Genomic DNA, 23,776 nt, shown 5'->3' with positions numbered 1-23,776 from the left:
CAAAAAGTAACAAATAACGAGGAACAATCAAACAATCAATAAATAAAGAAGATAGAGTAAGATCAATGGGGAGAGTAAGTAGGGCGCAAAAGTCTGTGTCCTCTACCCTTTCACTATCCGCAAAGAGGAATCTGTTGTTTCCGGTTTGCAGACAGAGAATCTCCAGAAGACAATCTGCGAACAGTAGTTCGGGGTCAAAGAACCCAGTTAATCAGTGAGGGAGAGGGAGTCTCCCAAAAACCGTTAAGAAATAATAGAGTCAGTGGGGGAGAAAAAAATAGGCGCGACGGTTACGTTACCTATCCTTCACTGTTTGCAAAAGAGAAGGAGCCTACTGTTTCTCCGTGTGCAGACAGTGAATCTCCAAATAGGTCAAACAAAGAGTAATACTAGTATATTTTTTTGTAAACAATCAAGCAATCAATTATTTTCGCAATCCGTCGTGTTTACACGACCTTACCCGGACCGTATGGACAGTTTCTTGTCTTCCGAATCCAGCGCCCGTTCGTCCTCTTTTTCTCGTATTTCTCACGGCACTCCTAATGGTCCCCAGTCAGGACCGTAGATCACTCGAGAGAGGTCTGTTCGGAACTAGTGAAGTTCGGATGATCGGCTGCCAGACGAGGGTCTATTGGGCAAGAGCTCTCCCGATCGTTGCAGTCATTCACTCTGTCGTCGGGACCTCTCCCACTGGATCCACGAGTCGCTGATGGGCCCCACGCTTGGGACGCCAATTGTTAATTTAGAGGTTTGGGTCGGGGACAATCGATATTTGCCCGGCGGTATTGCCTCTGTGACCCTCGAATTATTTAATAAATGAAGAGGCAGGCGCTGGAGACTGGAAAGCAGGAAACAAGGTTTTTATTCTCTCCGGAGGAGAACACAGCAAAACGGACAGCAGGTATCGTTCTGAGGTGCTCTAACTTATGTTTGAGGCCTGGCCCCTTATATACAGTGTTTGCGGTTTTTATTACAGTTTACACACTCATGATAAAGCTTTGATGTACGGAAAGACATTCCCGGAAACCCCCCCTCCGGGCCTGTTCCCACACATATTTACAGTAGAGGTCCCCATCCTGGTCACAACAGGTGATGAGTATCGCGCAGCTGGATATTCCGTCAATTCATGGAATGCGGGGTTCGATCGGATCTCATGGGGTGGGGGCTTTGATCAACCAGGGGATCCCTTGATGGGGGAAGCTTTCTATTGTATGGGGAGGGGCAAGGAACAGTATCGGCAGAGCTGGGTGTCGGCCTGGGAACGAGGAAGACAAACGGGCACACGGGGAAAAAGGGGGTTTGCATCTAAGGGCCGGGGATCATGAAAGGGAAGGAGGGAGGTGTCGCGCTGGGAACAGGATGAGGGCCTGGGGCAGAGCAGCGCTGAAGAGGGGTTTATGATTCAAGGCAGATGCAAGCAGGGGGGTTGGTCAGCGTGCGGGCTTGGTGAGGGTGAAGGGCTATGTCAGGGGCCAGCGGCATGCAAGAGGGTTAGTTCTGATCAGGGCATCTTAAAATGGCGGGTGCGCACGACAAAAGTGTGGCATCAGGGGAAGAGGCAAGATGGCGCAGATAATGTTCACCAAACCGTACTAGTTTTCAACACCACTTAGGGCCCGGGGTCCTTTGCCTTGAAGAGCTTTGTGAACAATGCATGATGATTTAAAGGAGATGCGCTCGCGCACTGGGAGCCAGTGCAAGGTTCTCAACAATGGTTTTGCTGATGCTCTTCTTTGGGCGCCCAGGAGCATCCTGGCAGCAGCGTTTTGTACTCGTTGCAGGGTGTTGATAGTGGCTTCCGGGGCTGCCAGGAGTAGAGCATTACTAAAATCCAATCTGGACAGGATCAGTCCCTGAATTAATAATTTTCTAGATTGGAAGGGAAGCAGTGGGAGGACTTTCCGCACAGTTCGGAGCAAGCCGAAACATGTGCCTGCCACTTTCTGGGCATGTGCCCTGAAGGTTAGTTCAGGCTCGAACCATACCCCCAGGCTCTTGATTTTGTCTTTTGGTGAGGGCACCTCTCCCATGCAGGGGGGCCAAGATGTGTTGGGTAGAGAGGAGAGTTGGTGACCCAGAATTAGAATCTCGGTTTTTGCTCCGTTTAATTTAAGCTTGGAGTTAGACATCCAGGAGAAAATTTCCGAGAGGCAGGCCGAGAGGTTGTCTGAGCATCCCGAATTTTGCGTCAGCGAGACGACTAGTTGGGTGTCATCAGCGTAGGTGACGCATTTAATCTCGAACGGGGCTACTACCTCCTCCAGTGGGGCCATATAAACATTGAATAAGGTAGGGCTCAAGGATGAGCCCTGGGGGACTCCACACTGGAGGGGAGTAGATTTGGACATGATGCCATTATCCCAGATCTTAAATGCTCGTTCATCCAAAAAGGATTCCAACCATTTCAGGGCCATTCCTGTGATCCCGAGTCTTGCCAGACGGTGGACTAGTATTTTATGGTCCACCGTATCAAATGCGGCGCTTAGATCCAGGAGGATCAGGACTCCGGATCCCCCTGAATCCAAGATGCATCTTGCTTCTTCAGTAACCACTATGAGGGCTGTATCAGTGCCCTGGCCTGGGCGGAAGCCTGTTTGCGAGCCACTCAACAGGTCATTGTTTTCTAAAAACCCAGAGAGCTGTTTATTTACAATTCTTTCAGCAATTTTTCCCAGACCAGGCAGCAGCGAGATGGGACGATAGTTGGCCAAGTCGGCCATATCTAGGCCTGGTTTTTTCAAAAGAGTCCTGATTCTTGCTTGCTTCCAACTGGGTGGGACCACCCCTTTAATGAATGAAGCATTAAGTAGGTCTGTTGCAAGGGGGGTAATGGTGTCAACCACTTGTTTGAGGATATACATGGGTGTAGGGTCAGATGGAGACCCGCTCTTCACTGCGGAGAGCGTATTGCGGAAGTCATCCATAGTGATGGTTCTAAGACTGTCCAGCCGGGGTGAGTGAATCAGGGCAGGAGGGGCTTCATCGCCAGCAGCGGGGACAGCCTGTGGGAGGGAGTCAAGTATTCGTTGGACTTTGGTGTTGAAATACTCTGCAAGCAGGTCACATCTGGCTTCTGTACACTCCTGGTTGGTAATTGGAGTGGGGGATTTGAGCAGGGATTTCCTTGCCTATGTCTGTCTCCCATTTCTCTTTCAATGCATTTAGTGGCGGCAAGCCCTCAGTGAGCATTCTAGAGTACAAGCATGTGACCGCTTTAAAGGTCCCCGCTGCCATCATGGTGTACTGGCAGGCCATCGACGTCTTAGGTTCTCCTAGGCCTTCCTTCCAGTGCGCCTGCATCGCTCTAGTCACCGCTCCATGGAGCAAAAAATCTCCACTCAGCACGTCAAATCTCTCCTGGAGAGTCTGGAAGGGCAGCATGGCTCCGTCCTCATAAAGGTCCCCCAACATTTGCACCCCAGCTTCCTCCCAATTCCGCAGTGGCGACCAGTCCCCGCCATGAGGTAATGCCGTAATCATCCCAAGCGGCATCTCAGGAGCGTATGGATGAAGCACTCCTGCTCTGCGTTGAGAGCGATTCCAGCAGAGTCTGATCATTTTTTCCTCAGTGAGAAGGTCTCTGAGGTCTAATTTCTGTTGCAAAGCTATGTAGGAAAGGATGTGGCGTGGTGTCCCCCTGTCTCTTAGGTGTTCCGGACCTGTAAATTCACGCGCTAATTCTTGAGTGAAGACCTGTAGCTGAGCCGCTATATAATATAGCTCAAAGTCTGGGACCGCCAGTCCACCCTCAGCCTTGGGTCGTACGAGTGTCGCTTGTGCCACTCTGCGCCGTCCCGTACCCCAAAGAAAGGACACTATTAAGGACTTTAGCAGCCTGAAAGTGGAATTAGGTATCCACACCGGCAATGTACAAAAATAATACAAGAAACGGGGGAGTGCCACCATTTTTAGGAGGGATATGCGGCCCGAGACCGATAACGGGAGCGTGGTCCAGAAAGCCATGCTAGCCTTCAGCGCCCGCACGCCCCGGCCTACATTCCCCTCCAGCATATCCGCCGCCATGTGATAGACGTGCACGCCCAAGTATTTTAGGCAGGTGGGCTCCCAGTGTACCGCGTGGGCTAAGCGCAGTCTGGTCTCCCCATGTCTCACCGGGAACAGGCATGTTTTAGTCCAATTGACTCTCAGGCCCGAGATGTCTCCAAACCTCGAGAGTAGGCCCTCCGCCCCCACCATCGCACCATCCGCATGGTTAAGATACTGTGCAGCATTCTGGCAACCCGGTTGTTACCCTGTATGACCGCACTGGTCCATGAGGACCAAGCTGGCTTTATACCAACGCGGAATACTTCCGCAAACATCAGGAGACTAGCGAGGGTACTGGATTAACATCGAGAGCAGTCTATAGGAGGCCGTGGTCTCACTTTGCCTCCCCGGTTCCAGCAGCGGGATCAACAGCGCTTCCCGCATTGACTGGGGTAACTGCCCCGTCTCCTTGTCCTCTTTGTAGACCTCCTGGAGTCTCGGTGCCAATAGATCGACATATTTCCCATAGAATTCGATGGGTAAGCCGTCTAGTCCCAGAGTTTTACTATGCGCCATACGCTTAATTGCACCACGGATTTCCCCAAGCTCTATATCCTTGCCCAATCCCTTCACCTGCTCCTCGTCGAGGCTCGGCAAAGTCAGTCCCTCCAGGAAGGCGTCAACGCCAGGGTCCCCAGCTCCCAGTTTACTCTGATAGAGCGCCTCATAATAGCGTTGGAAGCACTTCAAGATGTCATTTTGGGTATGGGCCATGGTCCTCTCCTCTGTTTGCAAAGTGAGAATAGGGGAACCCCTCTTCATAGGATTGGCCAACCAGGCTAACAGGGTTCCTGCCTTGTCCCCCTCTGCATGCGCTCTCATTGTGTAGGCCTTATGATCAAAACTACGCAAGCGTTCCATTTCAACCGCAACTTCCTCCCTGGCGGTGCTAACCTCCCCCTGCAGTTCAGGGTGTCCAGGTCTCGCTATCTCTGCCTCGCGTAGTTTAGATTCCGCTTTATCCAGATATTTCAGGAGCACTTCCGGACTCCTGCAAATTTCCCTATGCAGAGTCCCCTGATGACCACTTTGAAAGCGTCCCATTCCGTTGCCCTAGTCGCAGTCGTACCAGCGTTCTCCGCAAAGTACTGCGTTATCCCTTCCTCCAATGCAGCATGAAAAAGCGGGTCATCTAGCGTTTCGGGGCGTAATTTCCAGGTGGGGACACATGAGATCCCGGCCATCCAATCCATGGTGACCAGCAGAGGATTGTGGTCCGACACTGTCCTAGCAAGATATTCAGTTCTCACAATAGTCGGCATTACTGCCGGAGAACAAAGGATCGCATCTAGCTGCACATGTAGGTCATGCATACTGGAGAAATAGGAGTAATCCCGAGTTCCCGGGTGTTGCACCCGCCAGGCGTCCAGCAGTCCCCAGCGCATCTGCCAGTCTCGCCTACCCCCTGTCAAACAGTGTGTCGGAGAGTCCGCGAGTGGTGGGTGTGACCTATCCAGAGAGACATCTGTCACGGAATTGAAATCCCCCCCCATCACCAATGGACCCGCTAGGTAGTGCGCTAAAGCCCCAGATAGCTTCATTAGGAAGCCCAGTTGATCAACGTTGGGTGCGTATACGCTACAGAAGGCAATGTCTCTACCTCTCAATTTTCCCTCTACGGCTACAAACCTCCCATCAGGGTCAATTGTCTGTTTAGTCAACTGAAAAGGCACTCCCGCTCTGATCCAAATCAAGGTCCCCCTAGCAAACGCAGAGAATGTGGTGTTGTACACTTGTCCCCTCCACCTGCGTTGTAGCGCTACCCCCTCGGCCTTCGTTAAGTGTGTTTCTTGGAGTAGGGCAATGTGTACCCCCCTACGCACTACATAAGCATGAACTTTATGTCATCTGGTCATAGTATGGAGCCCTCTCACATTCCAGGTCATACATTTCAAATTAGTCGCATTAGCCATTGTCCCATAGCATTCGGTGTGAACAAAAACAGTTAACTACTGCCGCGTCGGAGATGGCCCTTTTCAAACTGTACCCTAACTGTCCCATGCCCCCCACCCTCCCAAGAACAGGACCTAGAAGCGCCCAACTAGTCCCCGTCCAAACCATGACAACTGTCAAACAATTGTTAAGTCCGACAGTAGACACTGCGGGCAAGCCTTAAGGGCAACGAGGGGGGTTGGATACCAATGGGTAGCCGCTACCAATACCCCGAGTCGGAGCGTCCCTCCGAGCCCTCTATGAGCAGATCGCTCTACCACTCCCCTCCCCCCCTCCCCCCAAGGAGCGCTGAGCCAGAATCCCCGGCATTACAGAGTCAGGAGAAGGTGCATATGCCCATCTTACAGTCCAGCCTCCTCTTTGGATTCGTACAAATATGTTCCTCAGATCTTCGGCCTCCTCCCGCCTTCATCCCATTCCCCATTTACAAAGCAAACCTGTATAGATGAGTCCGACAAAAATCAGAGCAGCGAATCTCAGCCAGTTCCTTCTTCATCTTAACCCTCATCCAGCATCCCATCCGCCGTTGCTGGTGTGACCTTCGGCAGGTGCGTACTATCTGCTTCAGATTGTTCGGCGTCCGAGTCCTCATTATCTTTGGTGGAGTCTGCTCGTTCTGGGGAGTGTTGTTCCTGAGAGTTCGATAGTGCCATCACCTCCTCCAGCGCCACTCGCCGTTCCGTCTCAGTTTCCTGCGGCAACAGCCCCCTCAAGCTCGCTTGGCGGTGTTGGAGCCTCCTTGATTTCCTCTGTGGCAGTGGGTTGGTAGGGAGCCCTGCGGCAAGCCCTGTTCCATCTTTTCCCGTCCTGTACAGTTCGAGCCACGTGCACACCTCTTCCGGCGTGTCACAGAAAGTCGGCGAGCCGTCCACTATGACTCGTAACATAGCTGGGAACAGCAGCGAGTATTGCAGTCCCTCAGCTCTCAATTCTCTCTTCACAGCCAGGAAGGAGGATCTGCGCCGCTGTGTCTCGTAGGTGTAGTCCGGGAAAATGTTCACCTTACTGTTGCCCACCTGGTAGGGGCCCTGTGTTCGTGCCCTCTGGAGTAAAAGATCTCTGTCACGATAGTGGAGCAATCTTGCCACCACTGGTCGCGGGGGACGCCCCTGCTGGAGTGGCTTAGCAGGCACCCTGTGAGCTCTCTCCAGTGTGTAGAAGGTCGACAGGCCCTCCGGAGCCACCGTCGTTTTGAGCCATGTCTCCAGGTATTCCACCATGTCGGCCCCTTCCGTTTTTTCTGGCAGGCCCACTATCCGGATATTGTTTCGGCGATTGGGTCCTTCTGCCTTACCGTGTTCTTCGGCGTCAGTGTCAAGGAGCGCGCTCTCGCAGCCGTGATCTCCCAGAGGGCCCGCTCATAAGCGTCCGGTGATGCATTGATAAATACCGGCAGCAGCAGGGGCCAGATCGGAAACACGGCAATCACCTCTCTTAGCCCCTAGAGTGCCGTTCCAACTTTGTTCCCGCCGCACTGCTGGCCGAGCTGCCCGATATTTCAGGTCCCCACCGGGGCAGTGTATGCACAGAGGCTCCATGTCCCCCATCCTCCTCCGCCAGCTCTCAGTCTCGGGCTCCCAGTGCACAAAGGCCACGCCGTGGCGGCGATGGAAGCCCTGACGTCCGGCCCCTCGCAGTCACCGGCCCTCAGTTGTAGCCGTGCACCAGGTCGGAGGGTGTGCGGCCCCCGGGTTCTCTTGTGGTCGGAACACCGCTGTGCACCTACTGGCTGATTGTCTTCCGCCCTAGATCTTGGGGCGCTGGGTTCTCTTCGTCGGTGGGCCCCACACAGGTCCTCCGCTCCCGCCGCCGCCGTCACTCAGTATCTCCGCTAGGCAGGGAAGCGGTCCGCTCCGTCTCCTCCTCACCGCGGCAGAAGTCGCTCCTCGGCACGACTCTTCCACCGCCCCCTCTGGCCGTCCGCCGCTTGTTTCAATCGAGCTCCGCTGGACAGGCGCTCTCGGTCACTGCAGGCCTCATTCACCTCCGTCCGGCCGCCATCTTGCATATCAGCCGCTGGCCGATTAATTGCCGAATCTTGGGTCGTCGGGCAGGAAACCACTCCAATAACACCAACGAGTGGTCCGGGCCCCCTCATGCACCCCCTGAGTGGGTCAGGGAGGACCGAGGAGAGTTGTATCAGGATAACCACGGGCTCGGCGGCGGAACTCGCTCTCTAGGCAGCCTCCATCCGCGGCTCCAAGCCACGCCCCCCAATGGAAAGTCTACACTTTATGAAGCAGATGAAGTTTCCTAACTTCACTTGATGTGAGGTTTATCCTTTCCGGCCTTTCAGGCGTTGTGATTTCCGGATGCATAATGTCCCAGATAAGACATAATCCAGCAAAAAGAAATTGAGTGTTGAATTTGAACATCCAGCACCTCAGGTAAGAGGTGTAGAAGGAAGGGTTCCGAGCAGAGGCTTAAACAAATTTGATAAGCTGTGCAATACACAAAGCTGGAACAGTTTAGAAAATACACACAGCTATCAGTCAGCCTACTTTACATCATTCTACTTTAAATCCCACCTAATTCATAGGATTTAAAGTTGGATTGTGAAAAGTTGTTTTAGTGTGATTTAATATGTATCAAAAATATCCACATATTTCTTCACATAGAATCACACTGTGTGCATCTGAATATCAAAATCAGAACATTGATGACAGGATATTGCATTAAAAATATCTACAGGTAAGTATATATATATATATATATGTATATGCATTTTTTACAGGTATGTAGATTTGGAGTTAGGAATAGTAAATCTATACCTCCCTAAATGCACTTACCTATCAATATTCTGTCCTCGATGTTCTTGCATCAGGGTATTCTGGGGGTTATTATTTAGTAGTACAACCATTAGTTGGGAAAGAATGTACCTATAGAGCACAGCTTTAATGTTTGGTCACAGCTGAGGGCCATGCCTCCATAAAAAACATGCTTCTGGCTACCAGCCTGGTTCTAAAGATCTGCCTCTGCTTGCTTCTAATTAGAACAAGCATTTGCAATGCAATAGGTCTCGCATTAGGAAAGTTTGAGCTAATGGTATTGTAAATGACACATTTTTTTTGTGTGTTTTGTTTTTGAAAATAGCGAAATTAATAGCTTTGTCATTTACAATGCCAGTAGTTATAACTTTCACAAATGTGACACCCATAGCATTTGTAATGCAATATGTCTTGTATTTACGTGACTTACATGTATTGATATTACAAATAACAATGGCTTAATTTATTTTAATAATTAATACTTAAATAAAAGTTATTGTAATTTATAATGGCAATAGCTTAAACTTTTGTAAATAACTTTTGTGAAGATTATGTTCAGTGTATTTTATTGTGACGAAAATCCAAGAACAGAAGTGAAATATTGACATCTTTTTGTTACATTTGTAATAAAGCTTAAAACATTGAGAGAACATATTTGAACCAGTTGTTGTTGAATGGTTGCACAGATTGATGCTGTGGTGGCACTGAGTGATGTTGTGATAGTGAAAAAAATGATGCTGTGGCGTTCAGTGATGCTGTGGTAGTGCATAGTGGTGTTGTGGTGCCCCTGAGTGATGCTGTGGTGGTGCTGAGTGATGCTGTATGCTAGGCTATGTTTTGTTTAGCTAGCCTATGTTTTGTTTTGTTATGCTATGCTATGTTTTGCTATCCAATGCTTTGATTTGTTATGCTATGCTATGCTGTGTTTTGTTATGCTATGCTTTGTTATGCTATGCTATGTTTTGCTATGCTATGCTTTGTTATGCTATGCTATGTTTTGTTATGCTATGCTATGTTTTGTTGTGTTTTAATATGCTATGCTTTGTTTTGCTATGCTATGTTTTGTTATGCTATGCAATGCTATGCTGTTTTGTTGTGTTTTGTATGCTATGCTTCGCCATGCTATTATATGTTTTGTTTTGCTATGCTATGTTTTGTTGTGTTTTGTTAAGCTATGCTATGTTTTGTTGTGTTTTGTTAAGCTATGCTATGTTTTGTTATCCTGTGTTGTTGTGTTTTGTTATGCTATGTTTTGCTATCGTATGCTATGTTTTGTTATGCTATGCTTTGTTTTGTTATGCTATGCTATGTTTTGTTGTGGGTTGTTATACTATGCTATGTTTTGTTGTGTTTTGCTATGCTTTGTTATGCTATTCTATGTTTTGTTATGCTATGCTATGTTTTGTTATGCTATGCTTTGTTATGCTATTCTGTTTTGTTATGCTATGCTATGTTTTGTTGTGTTTTATTATGCTATGCTTTGTTTTGCTATGCTATGCTTTGTTATGCTATGCTTTGGTATGCTATGTTTTTTTATGCTATGCAAAGCTTTGTTTTGTTATGCTAATCTATGTTGTGTTTTGTTATGCTATGCTATGTTTTGTTGTGTTTTGCTATGTTTTGTTATGCTTTGATTTGTAATGTTATGCTATGTTTTGTTATGTTATGCTGTTTTGATCTGATATGTTTTGTTGTGTTTTGTTATGCTATGCTATGTTTTGTTATACTATGCTATGTTTTACTATGCTTTGTTAAGTTATGCTATGCTTTTGTTTTCCTATCCTATGCTTTGTTTTGTTATGCTATGCTATGCTGTGTTTTGCTACGATATGCTGTGTTTTGTTATGCTATGCTATGTTTTGTTATGCTATGCTGGTGAGGGTGTTTTTGTTATGCTAATCTATGTTGTGTTTTGTTATGCTATGCTATGTTTTGTTGTGTTTTGTTATGCTATGATATGTTTTGTTGTGTTTTGCTATGTTTTGTTATGCTATGTTTTATTATGCTTTGTTTTGTTAGGTTATGCTATGTTTTGTTATGTTATGCTGTTTTGATCTGTTATGTTTTGTTGTGTTTTGTTATGCTATGCTATGTTTTGTTATATTATGCTATGTTTTGTTTTACTATGCTTTGTTATGCTATGCTTTGTTTTGTTATGCTATGTTTTATTATGCTATGCTATGTTTTGTTGTGTTTTGCTATGCTATGCTTTGTTGTGTTTTGCTATGCTATGTTTTGGTATGCTATGTTTTGTTATGCTATGTTTTGTTTTGCTATGTTTTGTTTTGCTATCCTATGCTTTGTTTTGTTATGCTATGCTGTGTTTTGTTATGATAGGCTGTGTTTTGTTATGCTATGCTATGCTGTGTTTTGTTATGCTATGCAATGCTATGCTGTTTTGTTGTGTTTGGTATGCTATGCTTTGCTATGCTATTATATGTTTTGTTTTGCTATGCTATGTTTTGTTGTGTTTTGTTAAGCTATGCTATGTTTTGTTGTGTTTTGCTATGTTTTGTTATCCTGTGTTGTTGTGTTTTGTTTTGCTATCGTATGCTATGTTTTGTTATGCTATGCTTTGTTTTGTTATGCTATGCTATGTTTTGTTGTGGTTTGTTATACTATGCTATGTTTTGTTGTGTTTTGCTATGCTATGCTTTGTTATGCTATTCTATGTTTTGTTATGCTATGCTATGTTTTGTTATGCTATGCTTTGTTATACTATTCTATGTTTTGTTATGCTATGCTATGTTTTGTTGTGTTTTATTATGCTATGCTTTGTTTTGCTATGCTATGCTTTGTTATGCTATGCTTTGTTATGCTATTTTTTTATGCTATGCAAAGCTTTGTTTTGTTATGCTAATCTATGTTGTGTTTTGTTATGCTATGCTATTTTTTGTTGTGTTTTGTTGTTTTGTTATGCTATGTTTTGTTATGCTTTGATTTGTAATGTTATGCTATGTTTTGTTATGTTATGCTGTTTTGATCTGATATGTTTTGTTGTGTTTTGTTATGCTATGCTATGTTTTGTTATACTATGCTATGTTTTACTATGCTTTGTTAAGTTATGCTATGCTTTGTTATGCTATGTTTTGTTATGCTATGCTATGTTTTGTTATGCTATGCTATGTTTTGTTGTGTTTTGTTATGCTATGCTTTGTTGTGTTTTGCTATGCTATGTTTTGTTATGCTATGTTTTGTTTTGCTATCCTATGCTTTGTTTTGTTATGCTATGCTATGCTGTGTTTTGCTATGATATGCTGTGTTTTGTTATGCTATGCTATGTTTTGTTATGCTATGCTGGTGAGGGTGTTTTTGTTATGCTAATCTATGTTGTGTTTTGTTATGCTATGCTATGTTTTGTTGTGTTTTGTTATGCTATGATATGTTTTGCTATGCTTTGCTATGTTTTGTTATGTATGCTATGTTTTGTTGTGTTTTGTTATGCTATGCTATGTTTTGTTGTGTTTTGCTATGTTTTGTTATGCTATGTTTTATTATGCTTTGTTTTGTTAGGTTATGCTATGTTTTGTTATGTTATGCTGTTTTGATCTGCTATGTTTTGTTGTGTTTTGTTATGCTATGCTATGTTTTGTTATATTATGCTATGTTTTGTTTTACTATGCTTTGTTATGCTATGCTTTGTTTTGTTATGCTGTTTTATTATGCTATGCTATGTTTTGTTGTGTTTTGCTATGCTATGCTTTGTTGTGTTTTGCTATGCTATGTTTTGTTATGCTATGTTTTGTTATGCTATGTTTTGTTATGCTATGCTATGCTGTGTTTTGTTATGATATGCTGTGTTTTGTTATGCTATGCTATGCTGTGTTGTGTTTTGTTATGATATGCTGTGTTTTGTTATGCTATGCTATGTTTTGTTATGCTATGCTGGTGAGGGTGTGTGAGGGTGTTTAGGGTGTATGAGGGTGTGTGAGGGTGAGGGTGTGTGAGGGTGAGAGTGTGTGAGGGTGAGTGTGTGTGAGGGTGAGAGGGTGTGTGAGGATGAGGGGGTGAGAGGGTGTGAGGGTGTGTAAGGGTGAGGGGGAGGGGTTTGAGGGTGAGTGAGGGTGTGTGAGGGTGAGCGGGTTGTGAGGGGGAGGGGTGTGAGGGTGAGGGGTGTGAGGGTGTGAGGGTGTGTGAGGGTGGGTGAGGGGGTGTGAGGGTGAGGGGGCATGAGAGGATGTGAGGGGGAGGGGGTGTGATGGTGTGAGGAAGGGTGAGGGTGACGGGGGTGAGGGTCAGGGTGTGTGAGGGGGAGGGGGTATGAGGGGGAGGGGCGTGAGGGGGAGGGGGTGTGGGGGGGTGAGGGTGAGGGGGTGTGAGGGTGAGGGGGTGTGAGGGTGAGAGGGTGTGTGAGGGTGAGAGGGTGAGTGAGGGTGTGTGAGGGTGAGGGCGTGAGGGTGAGGGGGTGTGAGGGTGAGGGGATGTGAGGATGTGTGAGGGTGAGGGTGCATGAGGGTGAGGGGGCATGAGGGTGAGGGGAGTGTGAGGGTGTGTGTGAGGGTGAGAGGGTGGGTGAGGGTGTGTGAGGGTGAGGGTGTATGAGGGTGAGGGTGAGGGGTTGTGAGGGTGAGGGGGTGTGAGAGTGAGGGGGTGTGAGGGTGAGGGGGTGTGTGAGGATGAGGGTGAGGGGGTGTCAGGGTGAGGTGGTGTCAGGGTGAGGGGGTGTGAGGGGGTGAGGGGGTGTCAGGGTGAGGGGGTATGGGGGTGTGAGGGTGGGGGGTGAGGGGGTGTGTGAGGGTGAGAGGGTGGGTGAGGGTGAGAGGGAGAGTGAGGGTGGGTGAGAGGGTGAGGGAGGGTGAGTGAGGGTGAGGAGGTGTGAGGGTGACAGGGTAAGGGATATGGGGTGAGGGTGTGTGAGGGTGAGGGGGTGTGAGGGTGAGGGGGTGTGAGGGGGAGGGGGTGTGTGAGGGTGAGGTGGTGTCAGGGTGAGGTGGTGTCAGGCTGGGGGGGTGTGGGGGTGTGAGGGGGTAAGGGTGAGGGGGTGTCAGGGTGAGGGGGTATGGGGTGTGAGGGTGGGGGGTGAGGGTGAGGGGGTGTGTGAGGGTGAGGGTGTGTGAGGGTGAGGGTGAGGGGGGTGAGGGTGGGTGGGTGAGGGGGGGGTGTGAGGGTGAGAGGGTGGGTGAGGGTGAGAGGGAGGGTGAGGGTGGGTGAGAGGGTGAGGGAGGGTGAGTGAGGGTGAGGAGGTGTGAGGGTGATGGGGTAAGGGATATGGGGTGAGGGTGTGTGAGGGTGATGGGGTGTGAGGGTGATGGGGTGTGAGGGTGATGGGGTGTGAGGGTGAGGGGGTGTGAGGGTGAGGGGGTGTGAGGGTGAGGGTGTGTGTGAGGGGGTGAGGGGGTGTGAGGGGTGAGGGAGAGTGAGGGGGTGTGAGGGTGAGGGGATGTGAGAGTGAGGGTGTGTGAGGGTGGGGGTGTGTGAGGGTGAAGGGTGTGTGAGGGTGAGGGTGTGTGAGGGTGTGGGAGGGTGAGGGTGTGGGAGGGTGAGGGTGTGTGAGGGTGAGGGTGTGTGAGGGTGAGGGTGGGTGAGGGTGTGAGGGTGGGTGAGGTTAGGCCATGGTGTCTCTGAAAGCAATTCTTTTCATTTACTTGAAGCGGGATCAGGTCCGATAGAATGAAATGATACGGGCTAGGTGCATTCCTCCGCCGTGAAGCCATCCCAAGAGCCGTTTTAAAGCTAACAGGAGAATTTTCCCCATGCTGTTCTCATCTGTCATTATACGAGATGTCTGTTCTCCGAGCGCTAACTCCGTACATTCATACACATTCGGGATTCGAAAATGTTATGTTTCCGTTCACACGGTAAGAGCACGTTGTCAATTAGGCACCTCGTGCTTGCACAACTCTTCCCCCCCCAAAAAAAATGTTTCTTGCGTTGCGTGATGTGACACATTGAACTTCCACCTAGCAAAAGCATTGTTGTTGTCAGAGTGTCTTTTAACATTTCACAATTCGTGCTCAAATTAAGTTATATTTATTTGTAGCAAGTATGATTTACGATTTTTTAAAATGAGTGCTGCAAAATGACGTCACCAAAACTTTTCTTGGTTCTTGAGACCAATTTTCTCACGGAGAGTTTTCGCCGCCAATTTCATCCGAAAAAGCTGTACTACTATTTAGGCACATGCATTGTTCCACTTTAAATCAAAACGGCGTGAAATTTACCTTAAAATATTTTTAGACATGTTACAGTCAATGAACACATTTTGCGTTTCCAGAACTGAATTAAAGTGAAAGTGTCAGGGAAGCTCTCGGCATTGCGCGACAGGGGGTTGGGGGGGCGGGGTGTGTGTGTGTCTGTGGGCTGGGTTAAAGATGAGAGCTGAGTAAAATTAATGAAAAGAGGGTTATAGTGGAGAAGCCTGTGTTAGGGAGTAGGGAAAGTGCACAAGACCAATTTTCTCACGGAGAGTTTTCGCCGCCAATTTCATCCAAAAAAGCTGTACTACTATTTAGGCACATGCATTGTTCCACTTTAAATCAAACCAGTGTGAAATTTACCTTAAAATACTTTTAGACATGTTACAGTCAATGAACGCATTTTGCGTTTACAGAACGGAATTAAAGTGAAAGTGTCAGTGAAGCTCCCGGCATTGCGCGGTGGGGTGGGGGGCGGGGTATGTGTGTGGGTGGGTGTGTCTGTGTGTGAGTGTGTGTGTGTCTGTGGGCTGGGTTAAAGATGAGAGCTGAGTAAAATTAACAAAACGAGTGTATAGTGGAGAAGGCTGTGTTAGGGAGCAGGGAAAGTGCACTTTTAGTAAGACATATTAGAAACCATAGAATGGCAGAGGAAAGGCAGCGCTGGGAGGGGGGGCTGGGCAACCATGCCAGCATTCCGATTCACAAGCAGATGGTCCTGTTTATGACCTGCGGAGTGCGTGAAGTGGCTGGTGGCAAATGGAATCAGAGCGGCCGCGGTCGCTTTGATGTTCTTGTCTTGTCTTGCTTTGTGGGAGGGGTAAGGGGAGCAGATTCCTGTGCATGGGCCTGCCTCACATTAACTGTATGCGATCTGCAGTTGGGGAGACTTTTCAGATGGCTTACTATAAATCTCGCCTACCATCCCTACGGGATGGAATAGACGAGACCTAAAAAACGCATATCTCAAGTCTCTGTATTGACAAATTCCTACTTTCGTTTTCTATGGCGTCAGCGCCATCTACTGGCGAATAAGGCAAAGAACACTAAATTATAGTCTGCAATATATGTAGGCAAGGCGGGTGGCTTTTTTTAAAAACAACTAACAAAAAGATACAGCTCATGTGGTGGACTTATTTCTTTCGTAGGGTTTTTCCAGGACGATCCCGGTTTTTCACTAGCTATCCCGGCAGATTTCAGGAAATTTAGCTCATGTCTGGGTTTTCAAAGAGGGTCGACTGAAAACAGCGGGAGGTGCTTTTTTATGTGTTACAAAGTAGGGATAGTTAGCAGTTGTTTCAAGAAAGCAATTTTATGAACAGGCAAGCAACTGGGTTTACAAATTGCATTTTATGTTTGTTCGTACTGCCTGTTCTGTAATTCTCTGCTGAGGAGCGCTGTCATTTTGTACGCTCGCTTTAAATAAAATTGTAGTCCTTCTATTTTTGTGAAATGTCCCGGTTTTTGGCTTTAAAATTCTGGTCATTCTATAGTAACATCTCATTCTAAAAGCTTTTTAAACATGAAAAAGGAGCATGTGCCCTCAAAGAAGAGTGAAAGTAAACATCCTGTTGTGAATATTTAGAGGCAGTTTTGTTTGCGTTTCACCTAGGGTGACCGGGATTTTAAAGCCAAAAACCGGGACATTTCCCAAAAATAGAAGAAGGACTACATTGTACTTCAACCAAAAGCACAGAATGACAGAATGGGGCACTAAGAACCAGTGGCGTAGCTAGGCACTTTGCGCCCGTGCCATTCTCTGCCTTTGTTGCCCTGCGACTGCGCTGAAGCAGGTTGGGGGGGTGGATATTGGTGATGATTCCTCCATTTGCTGCCCTCGTGGAAAACTCATATAAGAGCGGGGGCTACGAGGCCGCTGCTGCCACCGCCACAAAACTTATGCCGTTTGGGGCGGACCACTCCACATCCCCCCTTGCTACACCACTGCTAGGAACCTGAATAAAATGCCATTTTTAAAGCCAGTAGCATGCCTGTTAATTAAATTGTTTTCTTATAAGAGCTGCTTACTATCCCTGCTTTGCAAAACAAAAAAGATACCTCCCACCTGTGGTGTCCAGGCCTGACTGGACAAGCGCTACACAACGGTAGGCCTCTGGCTCAGAGACGCAGTAATAACGGACAGCCACACTTGGTTGATATTACTGGGCAAAGACCCCGAGCGGTCTCAGGCCCCTTTATCTAACCCCTCAGGTGAGCCAGCCCTCAGGGTGCGTGGATGTGTGTGTGTAGTGCGTGAACGGGCCGGGTGGCTCCGTCACTACATCCCTCCAATCTTTCAGATACTACGGTCCTTCAAAATCTTTAACCTCAGTCTTTCTGTACACACCACGCAAAGCCCTTCAATTTTTGGCTGGGGGCTGGGTTCGGCCGGAGACCATACTTCTGGCTGCGGGAGTTCTTCTCTGCTCAGGACTCCCGGGTTCTTTCACCTGTCTCAGGGGACACGGCCTCTGGACTCTTCTACTTCTTGACCTGACACGGGTGCCGGACTGCTGATGGGTGTGCTCATTGGGGCAGTTCTGTCTTCGTCTTCTGACCCTTCAGTGGCACCTTCAGCCGGCATAGTGTCACACTCCATCTTCTTGAACCATGATGTGTTCCTGGTGCCCACAACAGTCCCACGCATGGCTGACACCATGGCCCCCTGCACATTGATGACTTCCCATACCTCCGGCTCGTACGGGGTGCGATACTTCCAACCAGGTTAGCTGTCTTTCAAGATGACCCTGTCACCAACTCGGATGCTCATCGTCGTGCTCTTCGGTCCTGACTTGCTTTGTCATTGGTCACTTTCCGCCGGGCTTGTGCGGCTTCTGGATTGAGCCCTGTTGGACTCCACGATGGATCCGCAGGGACACTGTCTCTTGGAGCTCTTCGGAACACTAGATGAGCAGGTGCACATTGGGTGGTGCAGTGCGGCGTCTGGCGATAGGCACTTAGGAATTGCTGAAGGCACAGTTCAACCTCCTCTCCTCTTTCCACTCCAATCGAGAGAGCTCTGTTCATTGTTCGCATGACCCCTTTTCTCCTTTTCCTATTTTGCACGTCCCTTGGAGCAACCTTTACAATACTCTTCCTTCATTGATACAGTGATTAAAATACTGTTCACCATATGACTTGAATAAACTCTTGGTGAAAAAATTTGGTTGTTTGCACTTTATCAGTTATAAATTGTTGTATTTAATACTGTGAGCTAAAAGATGATGTATCCTCCTCCACTTGCGGGCGATCGTGGAATGGCACCCGTCGGTGTCTCAAAGCCATGGGCTTGACTGTTGGATCGACGTGTAGCTTGAACATTCTACCTTTTAGGCGGCCCAGGCCCTCAAGCGACATGGGGAAGTCTTTGAGCATTGCACAGGCGTCCAGATCATGCACCTAGTTTGCAAAAAAAACAACTCCAGGTCCTCCGCAGTGTGGCAACTGAGGAGGGTTCCTCGTTTTCCCTCTGTGATGTGAAATCTCGTGCTGATAAGATGACCCTTGGTGGCAACCTCAAACTCCATGACTCTTGGTAAAGGGAGTGGTTCATTTCCATCATAGGTGTATATTCTTGCCGTGGACAGGAGAAGCGGCAGGCGTGGTGATAACTGCTCATTCTGGTGACTGTCCATTACATTCACCGATGCCCCCGTGTCTATGAGGGCACTCATGGGAGATCCAGCAATGGTAACCGTGCACATGGGTGGCGGCCGGCACCTTGTGCCTTCTCAACCGACAAACGACACGAAGAACACATCATCATCATCTGCCCCCAGTCCAAATCCTGGCGGGGTGGTGTCCACCTGATCCACAGTGTATTCAAGCGTCATCTGTCTCACCGTTGTCATTGTTCCACGTGGGATTGGGGCATTCATCCTCGGTCAGCCACTCTTGCAAACCTTCGCAAAGTGGTTGAGTTTACCACACTGGGAACACGTCTTCCCTCTTGTGAAGCACCTCCCTGCTGGAGGGTGGTCCTAACCGCAATTCCCACATGCGCTTCTCTGGGGCGACCTCGCGGCCTATCTCGACGTTCCCTGTCGTCTCTGGAGGCATCCACTCTCTTCTCTTTGACCACAGGTGAACGCTTCGGTGCTGGCTGTGGCGTTGGCCGGTTGAGTGCCGCCTCCATGGAATCCAGTTCGGTTACTTCGAGGAACTCTAACAGCAGCTGAGGAATGCCGTGGCCGGAGTGTAACAGAGGGATCATAAAATAGTTTACAGACAGCTCTTCTGCAACAGAATAGAAAGAACCGCGAGAAGAAACACAGGGTGGCTGAAATCATCCATAACGCTCTGTAAAAGAGTAAGTAATTGCCTCGTATACTTTATTGTAGTTGCATTAATAAAGTGCGTCATACCCCTGCCGAGGAACTGAAGAGGACTGGTGGGCGGGTAGCGTGCTACTCACGGGGAGAATTAGGTTGGAATTAGGTGTGTTGTCACAAGACATATGAAAGTGGAGAGGCAAAACATTTCGGGATAAGGGTCCTATGGCGAGCGAACGTGGCGAGCGAGTGAGCCTGACCATTATAAGAGGGATTCTCCACCCAAGAAAAATTTGAAAAAAAGAGGTGGCAAATGGTGCATTTTCAAGCAAATCTGAGGAAGGAAGAAGTTTAATAAGGCAATTGTAAAAGTGTAGCTGCTCATTCAGTATAACCACAGAACATCAAAACATACTTTGAGATAACTATGCTGAGTATCTCACAGATTTATGTGTTTATTGATATACCTTTACAAATGAAATCTACTGAGGAAATACAAGTTATTGCATTTTGTCGGACTGGACACAAAGAAACAGGAAAGAATAAATATAAAAAGGCAGTAGGGCACCCTACAAGGACACTGTAAGTCTCATTCAGGGGATGAAGAAATGTTAGGATCAGCTGGAGCCATTGGCAACAGAAAACTGTCTTGGCTGATGCCTTGGGTTACCCTGACAGTGCGGTGACAAAGATGGCACCAAGAAACATACAGATTGGAGAATTTCAGACTTAGGATAAGTAAGAAAAGAACAATAGAGAACGATCAGGGAGTAATAGGGACAGGCACTGTTCCTGAAAGGCAGGCGCGATTGACCGGGAGAGGCTGTAATGGAAAGGAAATACTAATAGCAAGACATTATTGCATACAAATCAGGACACTTGTAGGCAACAGGAAATAATACTTCAACACTATAACAAATAAACACAAGTCAGCAACATCAAAAAACAAAGCACCCTGCCAAGACCTTTTGTGACAGCCAGTCAAGGTGTCCTTCTGAAAAAGGCCAGAGCCAGTATCATGTCCTGGTGTACAATTGAAATGGATAAGCTCAAGGCATGAGTGATCATGAAAATATGTGGTCTGGTGCATGATAAATGTATATAGTGAAAGTATGTTTACTCCTGACTTACTAGGGGTAAGAAACACTTGCAAATAAAAATAATGCTGTGTTACTCGTGTGTCCTTGTGTAACTATGCTTTATAACTTTTTACATGTAGCTGTTGTGTCAAAATGCAAGAAAGCATTTAATCACATTGGTAGAAAAGCAACCACTTAATACACACAGCGAAAGTAGTTTACAAATATAAGCTGTTTTGGAGGGGGCAGCCAGGAAGGGTAGAAACTGCAGATAAAATGCATCTTTGAAGAAAGCAAGGCTGTCTGTTGAATGACTGGTGAGGGCTTATGCTGGTTGTTGACAGCCCCTGCTCGCTTCCTCTGAAAACACCTTCTCTGAAGTCGGCCGTGCAGTTTTCCCTCATTTCATATTTAGGTTTCGCCTGGCGTCTGCTGCGCAGCAGCGTTCGCGCAGGCGAAATCTGTTGATCTATGGGGCTTTGTCCCGCCTCTGTCTTCCATTGGCTAGCTCCATAAATGGAGGCTAGCCATTGGAAGAGATGGGTGTCTGTTACTCTTTTCCCCATCCCGACGCGATTCGGGGGCGTTCTGGGTCTTTTTATAAGTCCCGCCCCTTTTCTCTCCGTCATTCGTAGTTCTTTGAACCCCACGCTTAGGAGGTAAACAATGTTCAATTGACCACGCCTCCTCTGTGCTGCTGTTAGCTACAGTCCACGTTTTATCACAGCCCTCTCCAAACTGGCCAATTGTGATTTAAGTTTCTTGTGCCTTTTAAAGCCACCCACCCACCCACTTCATATAAACAGAAATGGGGCTAACTGGAAGGCACACGTTCTAGGACCCATCTCTGCGTGTACGGCCGCACGACAGTCTGAAGAGCAATGTTTAGCCTCAGTAACTGCCTTATAAATGTATCGAAGTTTCAATGGTACTTTACATATGATTAACAACAAAAATAGTGTAAGCATCTGAGCTTTTTGCTCATATAAAGCGGAGTAACATTTAAAAGATACAATATCTCATAAAAATGCTTTGAGCTTTTTTATAAACATTTGAAATACCTCAGTCTCTTGGAATTGGATTTGTTCCCAAAATTAGTTTTAAATCATTCTTTTTTCTTGTCTGACTCGTTTCTAGACCCCCGCTTTATTCCCAAGATGGCTACCTTGTAGACCAACGAACGAAATTTTCAGCTTGTCGTCCGTTGTCTCTTTCCGCTCGGTCTCCGCTCTCAAACCACTAGATCTATGTGCTCTTTTGTTTTCATGTTCGTGTCACACGAGGCCAGACTAGAACGCTCCCGGGGGAAGGGGGGAGGGAGAGCGAGAGGGCAGTCGGGGAGGAGCGTCACCGCAACCTGGGCTGCTTCTGCTGCCTCTTTCGGTGCGGTGTGGGATCGCGGCGGGCTCCTCCAGAGGCTCGAGCCTGGTCGCCCCCCTCCTTCCCCAGCAGGTCCAAGATGGCGGCAGCGGAGGAGACGCAGGCGCCCGTGGAGGAAGACACCTGCCCGGGCTCCTTGTCGGATTTCGCGGTTGTCTGCTCATTCCTGGAGCGGTACAGGACGCTGCTGGAGTTGCCCGAATTTACCTTCCGCAGCTGGAGCGAGTGTTGCGGGATACTGGCCCAGGTGAGCGGTAAAGGGGCGGGTGCTGATGGTTTATTGAGAGTGACTGCTTGCCGGTAGGCGCACGTTCACACATTGAATGAACGATGGTCCATGAGAAGCTGTATAAAAGTTGGGCCGCCCCCACGTGGGCGTATCTGGTTTGGACTGACAAGGTGAAGATTAGTAGTTCCACTAACTTGCATACTTGCATCACTATTTCATTTATTATGTAATTCATCTTCCACTGTAAATGTTGTGAAAGGTATTCGTATATTTTCATTCGTTGTGAAAGGCTCTGATGCTCTTATGGCTCCAGCAGTGTTGGATCAAAAATTGTCAAATAAAAAGGTTGGGGGAAGTGATTTTCCCTGCTTGTTATTCTAGGTTAGGTGAAAGTGATAACGCCTTTAGAAGTCTTAAAATGTTATGTTTGTAATTGTACTTTGTAAATGGAAGTGAGCTGCTAGATCATGTTATGTATGAATACTGTGAATTGATGTGTGTGCGCCATTTAATGTTGCCGTTTGTTCGCCTGAAGTGGCTTTGCTTCTAGTTAGTTGTGACATTTAACAGCCTAGCCATTTAGGAGTATCTGATGCTATTTGATGATGGGTTACGTGCATTGTTAAAATGGTAAATGCTGAGCTGGCTGTATATCTTGGAGCCTTGTTGCGCATGTGAAGGGCAATGGTTGTATGCTATAGGTTGGCGAAGAGTGAGCTTCGACAATAGCTTGATGTAGTTGTGCAGTTGAGGTGGCAAATGTTAGCCCTTTTATTTATGTTTTGAAACATAAATAAAACAAATTATTTGCAATGTCAATAGCACAAACTTGCGTAAATACGTGACCTATTGCATTGAAAATGCAATAGGTCTCGCATTTGCGAGAGATTAAGCTATTGCCATTGTAAATGACAATGCCATTTATTTATCTGTTTTTAAAACCAACACATAAATAAAAAGTTTGTCATTTACAATGCCAATAGCTCAAACTTTTGCAAAGGTGAAACCGTTGCATTGTAAATGCTTGTTTTCTCTGCTCTGACCGTTTTCCACAACTGAGAGATTGCATGGTTTAATGTTAAGCATCAGGATCAACCCCATCATCTTTCAGATGCCCCCAGAACGAAATTTTCCGATAAATGTTTATTGTCAAATAGGCCGAAACAGATGCCCGCACTCTGGAATGCACAGGCAGGGACTAGGGTTTCACTGAGCCACCTGGGCGCACATCCCAGATTTACAAGCCAAAGCCAAATCGTAAATGTGAGACGGCACTAAAGAAGCCCTATAGTTTGGGTGAGTCAAATGTAATTATTCCCTAAAGGAATGTGAGCAGCTTTGCTATTTCACGGCCTAACCGTAGCTAAGTATTAATGCAACTTTAGGCAGTGGAAAAGCAAAGTTGTTCACGTTCCTTTGAGGGAGTGTATCTGTGGTGCCTACTTCTCTCACACGACATTCTCAGAGCACTAGATTGGCCCTGTTTAGTTCACGCAGCGGGAGAAGGACAGGAAACCCCAGGGAAATATTGATGTTATGGAGTGTGCCCTGAGCATGATGCAGCTCCTATTGCCTTTTTGTTCGTCTTCTGGTTCTCACGTACTTTGGTGAATTATAAGTGTTTACGTATGACTTGGCTGCAGCAGTGGCCGGCATGCTCGAGGGAGAGGGGGTCACGGGTGGGGAATAAAACAATTTAAATAAAAATTACCTGAGTGCCTCTGCTCCTGGCTGATCATGCTGTACTGGTGTAGCGGCAGCTGGGTCCGGCGTGTTCCTCATGCAGGAAAAGGAAGTAGCCAGCAGGCAGCTTCCCTCCCCTACGCAGCCAATCATTGGTAGGCGCAGCAGGAGAGCGCCCAAGCCGGGACATTTTCTCTGCATAGAGAAAATGTTAGAATGGGCGGTCCTGCTG

The sequence above is a fragment of the Lissotriton helveticus genome, chromosome 2_1 (assembly GCF_964261635.1).
Source record: "Lissotriton helveticus chromosome 2_1, aLisHel1.1, whole genome shotgun sequence".
In the NCBI taxonomy this organism is placed as follows: domain Eukaryota; kingdom Metazoa; phylum Chordata; class Amphibia; order Caudata; family Salamandridae; genus Lissotriton; species Lissotriton helveticus.
This window is presented reverse-complemented; position numbering follows the sequence as displayed.